Consider the following 10,427-nt stretch of genomic DNA (forward strand, 5'->3'; position numbering starts at 1 on the left):
ATAGGGAAGATACTACAACATATGTCGCGTGCCAGTGATTCTCCCACCACCGGATGCAAAAGCTTTGCATCTGTATTTGTTGATTTGAAATGAAACTAGTACTGCATATTCCTCGTTGTGTGTTTTATACTGTCCTTCCATGACCGAGGACACTCTTCAGAAGCAGAGGGTAGACATGTGTGCCACTGAGTGCTGACTGCGTGTGCATAAAGTTGATGTGAGTGTTACTAGACAGCTCCACAGCTACCTATGTTCTTGTCCCTCTTCTCTGGCCCGTTCCCTGGAGAGAACCACAGAGTTCACCTGAAGTTCGCTGCACTCTCTGAAATCTTGTCTGTTGGCGTTTGTGTTGCGATTAGTCTGCCAGACTGCAGAAAGACGCAGGCCCTTGAGTACTTGACTGCATTCCAAATTAGCCTCTTCTGTGTTACTCCCCCCCCCCCCCCCCCACTCCACTGCCTCTTACAATGTTAGTTCTGGTTTCATTTTTATTTTTATTTTTTTACAGTGTGTTTGTTAATGAGAGGTGTTTTTGCCCCCGATGAGACTCACTTCAGTTCATACGTACTGATGAATTGGAAAAATGCCCAGTCATTCACGGTATCTCTCTTAGGGAATGGGTGGGGAGAATAGAAGAGAGATAAGCAAAACATTGCTTTAGACCTGATCATTTTCATGCAGATCAGATCTGTGTGGATGTTATCTCCAAAACGAAGATAAATGTCTGCATCTTTATTTCTTCAGCATTATTTATTCAGTATCGTTTAGATGGTGGGATTTGAGTGTCAGCGCTGTTTAATATGCATTAGATGACAACTGGCTATGACATTGTGGGATCATATGTATCATTGAATGCATAATTTGCAACATACTACCTGCTTACATTTGTGTTTCCACTCTAATCTTAACAGAGATTGTAAAGCAGTATTAGTACAAGTCTCATCGCCTAGACCTGAATGGGTTCCATGTCGAGAAAAAAAACAAAAAACATATAGCACTGAAGGGCCTGGAGAGGGGTCAAAGGAGGAAAGGCTTACACCAGGTCAACACCACTTGCGTTCAGTAAAGAGAGCTGTTGAGACAGACATACTGTAAGTGAATTGCAACCTCAGTGCACCAGCTCACAGACATGTGAAATGCCCTCACATAGCCACTGAGTGAGTCTCTGTTTGGACAGAGGCCAACCACACTTTGTGTCACTGAAACAAATGAACAGCTCCTCTGAGCATCTTACAGAGGCTGACTGCTCCACATAGCATGTTCTACATTGCTTATCTGTCATTTTAAGGTCAAGTGTGGATACAAAGAGATGTGATCTCATAAAATCCATTTTTAGAGAAGCGATTTTAGAAAGAGGGCTCAAACATCACAAGAACCTTATCATAGCCTCTTAGAGCACAGTGTATCTAAAAGAAAATGCACAGAGCATCTTCGCCAAACCGGTTTTGCTCCCATAAACTGCACACAGGAGCTAACGTGATCAGCTCTGTGTGGGTCTGAAAGCAGCTGTGCCTTCTATTTGTCCTTTGAGTCACTTTTCACAAGAATCTCTTTATCTCTGTCTGTGCCAGTGTGTGTGTGTGTGTGTGTCTGTGTGTGTGTGTGTCTGTGCATGTGTGTGTGTGTGCGCGCATGCTTCTGTTTGGGTATTTGTCTGTGTACAGTATGTGTCTGCCTTTGTAGTGTATTGATTGGGATTGGGCAGTTCTCTCAGTTTATGTTTATCATAGTGTTGCTGGAGGACTCACATTGGCCCACTTCTGTCCTCTGACCAACGTGCACCCTGATGACCATTTGCCTCACATCTTTCATGTCGTGTGTGTCTCTGCCTCTGCCTCTCTGTCAAAGGAAGCCAGTGCACTCTCCAGACAAGTTATAATGTAATGTGTTATACAATATCTGACAAATACCACACTCAAATTCATCTGACCTTCAAATACAGCAAGACATATGAGGACTATGCAGGAGGTTTGGCCCCTTAAAGAGCAATACATTTTAACACGGTGATCACAGTGACACACACAACTGCTTAGGCTTTGTTCAGACCGACTTTGAGCCCTGAATGATAAAACGGAGCCCCCGTGTTCTGTTTTTCTCATAATCATCTTGGCAAAAGATGAAATAATTCCTGCTGTTATAACATTACAAACTTTCTGGGTCTTATTCCATGTCTCACTGGCACCTGAAACAATACACCCACCACTGCACCACTCCCTTATCTTTATGCGAGGCTGTTTTTGGTCTGAACACATGCTTGGACGGAAACTGTCTAACAATATCCAGATCTAAAAACATCACATCTTACTTCCTGAGTCCAGAAATATAGCAGGTAGCAGATGCTCCAATCAGAGGCTAACTCACAGTGGGAATTGAGATATGAAAAGCAAGATGTTTGATATTCCTAACGGAACTTATTCTTCAAATTAAACAATTTGAGGAAATTAATGGTGAGAATGAATCAACACATGCCAATACAGTTATCTGTGTCAGCCTTTAGAGCTGTGTGATTGGGATGGATGCAGGGTTGGTTGCAGCAGTTGCCTAGTAACAGTGTGGTTGATCCGGGTGTGTGTGTGTGTGTGTGTGTGTGTGTGTGTGTGTGTGTGTGTGTGTGTGTGTGCTGCTGGGGTGTGGTCGGGGCAAGCTGAGGGTCAGGTCATCACGATAATGAGTGTGCTCAATAATGTTTACTGTGGCAGTCAATTCTTGTCAATTACCTGTTATCTGTGCTTCAGCACTGCGCAATGGAACGTTTGTATGGAATCACACAGGTGTAATTGAAATTTCTGGGAAATGAAAAGAAGATTTCTTTCTTTATGCTCAAAAAACATCACACTACACATTAAGAGCATGCTTTGTGTTCATAACCTCTATCCTTCATCTGATACAGTATATTGGATTCCGTCCATACCACTGTGGTGACATTGACTTGAAAATATGACAAATTCTCAGCTGTATTGATGCTTTTCATTTCCAGCCAACTTGCTCTAAAGTCAATACATCATCCCTCTGTTTGTTCTCATACAGTCAAGCCTTGGGATCCACAAGTGTTGTGTGTCAATAGATCAGCCCTCAAACAAAGCGATTCCTCAGTGAAATATACACAAAGGAAAATGGACAGTAAAGACACAAAATGCAAACACAATATCAAACTAATACCTTGAAATTGAATTAATTAATTGGCCATGGCAACTAACATGAGTTAATCCAAAATTCTGGTTTTCTAGAGAGCAACAATAGATCTTATAGACATACCCGATCAACAACAGGGAATCAATCAGGTAATCAAAGAGGCAATCACTTCAATCTGTGGCTGTGTTTTCTTGACTTGCTTAGAGGAAAAGGTCAGTGTCATTCAAATTGGCTGAAAAAGAGAAAGAGATAAAAGCATGAATTGCATGCCAATGATTTGTCTTGTTAGGACACAGTCTCAGCTACTGTAACATGGCCTCTCTTTCCATTTTTGTTTGCTTGTTGTTTGTCCTATTTTGTGCTGGGCTGTGAGCTAATGGTAAAGCTGCAGAAACAATTACACAACTGATAATACTGTATATCGTGGTGCTCCTGATTTGCATCTGTAACACAAAATGTGAATATTAGCTTTAGGAGTACGATCCAGACATGCATATTGATGGATGATAATAATAATCTTCCTAATTCTGCTTTGCGAAATACCCCCTTGGGGATGCTTTTTGTTTTTGATAAGTGTGGTTTCTCTGGATAGGCTCAGTGTTTTTTTTTTGTATGCTGTTTTAACTTTGATGGCTTCATGCTATTATGAGAGTCCTTGAAATTGCAATGCAAAAATAAGGGCACTGTTTTTGTGAGAACAAAAGCATTTCTGATGCGTTTCACACATTTCACCCTCTAACAGATGCTGCATACAGTTGCCTTGAGTGCTTACTCATGGGGTAATGTTGGGTCTCTGTAAATAATATTGTAAAGATTACAGAAGAGTCCTGTTCCATATGAAAAGTGCCCTGAGATAACTTCTGTTACGATTTGGCGCTATATAAATAAAACTGAGTTGACTTGACGTGACCTTGCACGTGCATGTGCTGTACATGCCCGGCTGATCAGGATAAGCCTTTGAAATCTGTGAGGGCCGTTCCTATAAAAGAGCAGTGCTGACCTTATTCCTAATTCACTCTTCTTCAGCAACTCCAATATAATGGGTGACTGGCCCTAAAATGTCAGGACTGGAAGGATCTGCTGGACGCCCTGCTCTCCCTGGATGGACTGTTTGGTGCCTTTATCTTTGGACTCTATTCACTGGTGCCAGAGGCTGGAGCTGGAATCAGCACAGCTGTGGCATCATCTTCCCCTCACTCTAAGGCCCCCTACCTCCTCACCGGATACTAGTACAATAAAACTGCATGGCGTCAATGAAGAGCAGACAGAGGCACAGATCCTGTATTTGGCTGGGCCTGCCTCTCTGGCTTCCAGTCCACATCTGGTTGAATGAAGTCAGCCTCACCGGCCCACCCTGATGGCGATGAAGGTGATAATGTCTTGATATGATCACGGTTGCCTGATGTTGTGACTTGTGGCAGTTATTCTGCACTGAAAACCAGTGTTTCAAAATAAAACCACTTTTTTTCAAATGGGCGCACATGATCCACTTGAAGTAGAACTTTGACCCACTATTTGGCTTCTGCCAAACTTCTTCACTTGTGAATGGCAGATCTAAGAGAGATCCCTTATTCAAAAACAACATTAGTGAAACTAAAGCATACAGACCACAACTATGGCACCAACACTTGCAAACAAAGTGATTTCCCTGTGGAGCCACCCTTGCTTAGAAAATAGATCTAGTCTTATTTCACTGTAAGGTGGTTCAGATTAAAGCATCCTCTAAATGGCTTGCATTATCAACATCATCCACACTTTTCTTTCCTTTCTTTGTTGGTGAACAATGGAGGCACATAGCACATAAAAGAGTCTTTGTTTTCAGTGATCAAGCAGACGATTCTTTAAAAATAAATAGTAACAAAATGTCTTCAGATACAAACAATGTTAAGGGCGGCTACACCAGTGATTTAAAGTGGTGCACACAGCCAGCCAGAGGTTTTTAAAAGTAGGCTCTGAGATGCTGAAAAGCCACTTGGATCAGAGTGAGTAAACATTAGGCTTGTCTGTACCTGGAGACTTGGTTTAAGGCTGAATCTATACGTCCCTCACTGTCTGGTCTTATGTGTGTGTGTATGTGCACAGTAAGTGTGTCCCACTCAAGAGCTTATTGACCTGATACTGCTGTAAACATTGTGTGCCCCCCCCCTTTGTGTTTGCGGATGTGGGAATGTTTGTGTTAAGGGTACTGAGCATGGGTGTGTGCGTGTGCGTTTGTGTGTGTGCGTGTGCGTGTCATTGGCAGAGGTCATGTCAGAGAGGTGATCTTTATCTACTTGTGTGTCTGCCTGATCGTGTCCACTTGTCCCTGTTTCTGTGTCACTATTCAAGATAGTGCCTATCTGAGCTAAGGAAGACAATGTGGCTCAGGATGCATTTATAGATCGGAGGACAGAGGACAATTTAGATTTACCAAGATTTATACATTTACGTAGAGCAGAGTTTAACTCTATGTTTGACATGACAAAACCAGTCTAGGCCGGGAGAAACTTTTTAGAGTAAACGGTTCAGACTGTACATCACAACAGTGAAGCTGCTCTGAGATTGAAGAGTTGTCTCAGGAACACACACATTCACAATCCACAACCTGATAAAAATAAAGTCCTCATTTGTTGGAGGTCTGCCTGTGTGTGTCTCTGTAGCAGGAGTTCCCATGTCCTTGTTAGCAGTAATGAAGAGTTATGAGTGTGTGAGTGGCAGTAGCCTCCAAACATGGATGTGCTATTAGGCCACCAAATGACAAGTATAATGTGAATGCAAATACAGCCATCAGTCCCTTGTTGCCACAGTGTTATGATAATAATTATATTACTGCTATATTAAAGACATGGCAAGCTGGCCCTGTCTTCATCAAGCGACTACTGACTGGATCTCAATGACCAATGTGTGCGGAGGAAAACTCATTATTATTCATAAGAGAGGAGGTCAGCTGAGGCCGCAAAACACTATTGAGAGAAATAGATAGTGAGAGTGGGTGGAGGGATAGAGAGAGAGAGAGAGAGGGAGAGAGAAAGAGAGAGAGAGAGAAAACGTTTTGAATGAAACAAAAAAAGCTAAATTGCAGCTGAGCCTTAGAGTACGGTGAGTCATACACCTAGGCAAATTCAGCGGCAGAGAAATGAACAGGGGAGTAAGACAAGGTGGGTGAAAGGGAGAGAGAGGAAGGGGGGTGGGTGGGGGTGATTTGATGGAGGAAGATACCCTATGGTCTTCTCAGGAATACAGGTGTAGGTTTTCTTTGAGGAGCACACTGCGGCGCTACTCTTTGTACAGATTAAAATGGAGAAAACAGGCAAAGAAATAAGCAAAAAAATTATAATGTAGCACGTAGCACAAGCACACATGAACCAGTGTATTTTTGGATCACTGGAAAATATTATATTTGTTTTCCGTGTTTGTTTGCATGCTGCATTTGCATTCATGTCAGCTTTTACATATCTGATTTTTTTCCAGACTGCAAAGCTATAACAGTTTTTATTTTAACAAGGATTGGATAGAAAATTCTGGGATGATTTGAGTTCATCTTTGTTAAGTACTAACAATAATAATACTACCAAAGCTTGGTCAAGATTGTTGGAACTGTTTTCTATGTTGCTGATCCAGCAGGTGGATTTATAGGGGAGGCAAACAAAGTATTGGTAAGGTGAGGAAAAACCATCAAGTGTTCTTTAAATCCACAAACAAGAGAAGAAGACAATCATATTCCAGCCTGATACAAATCTTAGTACATCAATTATGATGGGACAGATAGCAATGACTCCATTTATCAGGATGGTTAAAAAATGCCTCCCCCTCCAAAAAAAACCCAACCTTTTTTAAAAACCTTTTCTTACATCAAGTTTCTTCAAAATATTTGGCAGGTTTCATACTTAGGGCATCATCCCAAAAGAGAGTCTGAGTAAATGTGCCTGATCAATAAACTAACAAAGGGAAAATCTGCCATATTTAATCACCGATTCAAATGACCTGATCCATAGTCATTCATTTCATGTTTCCCACTAATCACCAAACATCACCACTACCTATAATAAAACTTGTGAAACTTTGCGTACTTTCACAGTAGAAAGTGAAGTAATTTAGAATGATTTCATTTGGAGAAGGGAGAGAGAGGAGAGAGACCAAGGTAATTGCAGGATTACAATGACACTGACACATATAGATATGTTAAAGAGCTCAGACCTCCAGAGGGAGCTCGGAGTAGAGCAGTTGCTTCTCTGCATCGAAAAGAGCCAGTTTAGGTGGTTTGGGCGTCTGATTAGGATGCTTCCTGGGAACCTTCCAATGGAGGTTTTCTGGGCACGTTCAACCGGTAGGAGGACCCGGGCTAGACCCAGCACCGGCTGGAGAGACTATATATCTCATCAGGCTTGGGAATGCCTCAGGGTCCCCCAGGAGGAACTGGAAAGCGTTGCAGAGGAAAGGGACGTCTGGACTACCTTGCTTAAACTGCTGCCACCACAGCCGACCCCGGATAAGCCGCAGAAAATGGATGGATGGATGGACATTGACATTGCCAGCAAACATAGTTTTCAAAATTCTCTTTTGTTTCAGCGGGTTCCACAAAGTTTCCAGAGAGGAATATGATATATATATATATATATATATGTTTTTTATATATATATGAGTGGAATACAAACGGTCCCCAGTACCACGCTATTTGACACACTTTGACATAATTATGCAAGTCAGGTTACACTGGTTGTTACACATTCAGCCCTAACTGTGTTAATTATTTTAAAGCCATATTATATAATGTGCTGATCTCAGAGCTGTTGTCTATTCACAGTAATAAATCTATGGTTTGGAGTGAGTGTGTATGCGTTACTCTTTTCATCAGGGCTGTTTTCCAAATGCCCTGCACCATAACATAACCACTCTACTTCTGCAATTATAGTCCTTTCCATTAAGTGCATTATTTTTGTAGACAGCGTACATTGATGGGGTTGAGTGCATTTTCCAATTTGATCACACTTTCAAAATGACTGTCAGTCTGACAGTCAGTGATGAAGGAAGGAGGAAGAATGAGGGGACAGGGACAGAAGAGGACTTCTTTCTTTTGTTCTTTCCTTTCTATCTTATTTATTTACTGCCAACATCACATAGTGAGCAGTCCATTAAATATGTATACCGAAACTGCAATTTCACTGCCATTATTGTGAATGATACTCCAATCTTGATTTTTTTTGTGTGTATGTTTAAGAAATTGTCTTTTTCAAATGTACTCAGTAGTGGTGCAGAATAATTTTCTATTTACAGTCAAGTTTTTTTCAGCTGCAGTAACCAGCAGGGTATTTCATTGCAAACACTATATTATAAGACACCTCAGCTGACACAAGAATTATGTGGCTCTGCTCAGCTGCTTTTTTTGGATGCTTACTTTTTTGTTGGACCTGTTGGGAAGTGTTTATGCTTGCGATTAAATAAGCAAACATACTATAACATTGCCTGTTAAAGAACAAAACTATGACTGAAATAACGGCTGAACAATGACATTTGCGCAGTTCTTAGCTATGCTACAACTATTTACTTTCATCAACCCTATAACCTTGGAGGAAAGCACATTGTTACATTGCTATTTCTACACAAATGACTGTCAGGTTTTCAACTCTGGTTTCTGTTAGCATTGTTTTTTTGTTTTTTTTTCAAGCCTCTTCAAAGTTTTAGGTCCACCTATTTTTACACACAGCGACACAGTTGCAGTACAGCTCATACGAGTTTAGATATTCTCTATAAATTTGGGCTGAAATGTTACTTTGAAAGTTTTTGAGTTAAACTTGACATCCAGTTCACTGTGGTGGGTAAAAGAGCACTGAACAGCAAAATGTTCAAGTATAACTTGGTGTGTGAGTGTACAGTATATGTGTGTGAGAGGGAGAAAGAGAGAGATACTATACCACTTTAACTTGGGAAGATTTGGCCACTCGGTTGGACAAATAGCAATTTATGCCTCACCAAGATATATAAATGAAATATGGGTAAGAGTTACCTTGTGCTTTCCCATCTCTCTCTGTCTCCTCCTCTCTCTCTCCTGCTCTCTCTCTCTCTTTCCTTGTGATCGTGACTGTACTGACAAAAGCTCTCATCTGGGGAAGTTGGTTGCTCTCCATGTGCAGACACCCTGGTTGCCAGGGAAACCAGTCTAAAGTTGTGAGCAAGAGGCGGTGCAGGCCTCTGCAGTGCAGCAGAAAAACAGCAGCACAAGCCTGAACTTGGAGTGACGGCACACACAGCAGCACTCATCACGATACACACAGTCACACAGCTCTCCAACCTCTGCGTCAGCGTGTTCCTCTCACCTGGAGAAATAAAACACACACTCAACAGCTGTATTTGGTGTGGGGGCGGGTTTCACTGTGGGTGGAGCCCTTTTACTGGTTACCAGCAACAAGTCCCTTGGAAAATCAGAGTGAGAGGAAGTCCTCGAGTAAACACTTGATGTTCACTGTTCAGTGTGTAGCTGGAGAGAAAACAAAATCTACCAAACATACACGAGACCAGATAAATATATTTATCTGAGGAAAACTGAGCGGAGCATCTAGATGGTAGCTGATTCCAGACCACGTTTTTTAAATGCTTTCCAGGGATTCAAATCAACAACACTAGCAAGCCCACTTCTCTAATGTCTTAGTTACTGTTCAGTTACAGTGTTCAGACAGTCATGAACTACATGATCCTCAGAAAACATTTTCTGCCCATCACCCTATGTTGTTATTGGCACCAGAATATCCACATAACTACATTGACTTCCCCTGATATCTTCTGTCAGAGAGCTTCACAATCAACAGGACTCACAATCTAATCAAAACAATAACTCTCAGAACAAACATTTGGAGAGGATATCTATTCTATAAATTCACACTAACACAGATGTGTATTGTTTTTTCTGATTTACACATTCATGTATTCTTTGACTTACTTTTTTTAATATTTATCGATCTTGACTTATATTTAATTTCATTTAATTTTTATTAGATAGGGGCAGACGCAATATACATAGTGAATTGCACAACAATTATCCAATGCAATGGATCACAGCATTTAAAGCCACTGCAAATTTCCAATGCCCATCCCTAATAGGGCCTTTAAAATGAGACATATGATGGATACTGCCCTTCTATTCTACACATTCGCACTCACAGCTAACATATATTCATCCTCATATTATTCATCATTGTGGCACTGATTTTCATTTTATTTTTATTTCAATCCCAAAGCCACTAAAGACCCTAATGTGGGAATACAGAGTGTCGAGCTGATATTTGGTGTCTAGGCTCTGACCTCCTCACTGCTCACCTCAC

This window comes from Seriola aureovittata, chromosome 10 (assembly GCF_021018895.1).
Source record: "Seriola aureovittata isolate HTS-2021-v1 ecotype China chromosome 10, ASM2101889v1, whole genome shotgun sequence".
In the NCBI taxonomy this organism is placed as follows: domain Eukaryota; kingdom Metazoa; phylum Chordata; class Actinopteri; order Carangiformes; family Carangidae; genus Seriola; species Seriola aureovittata.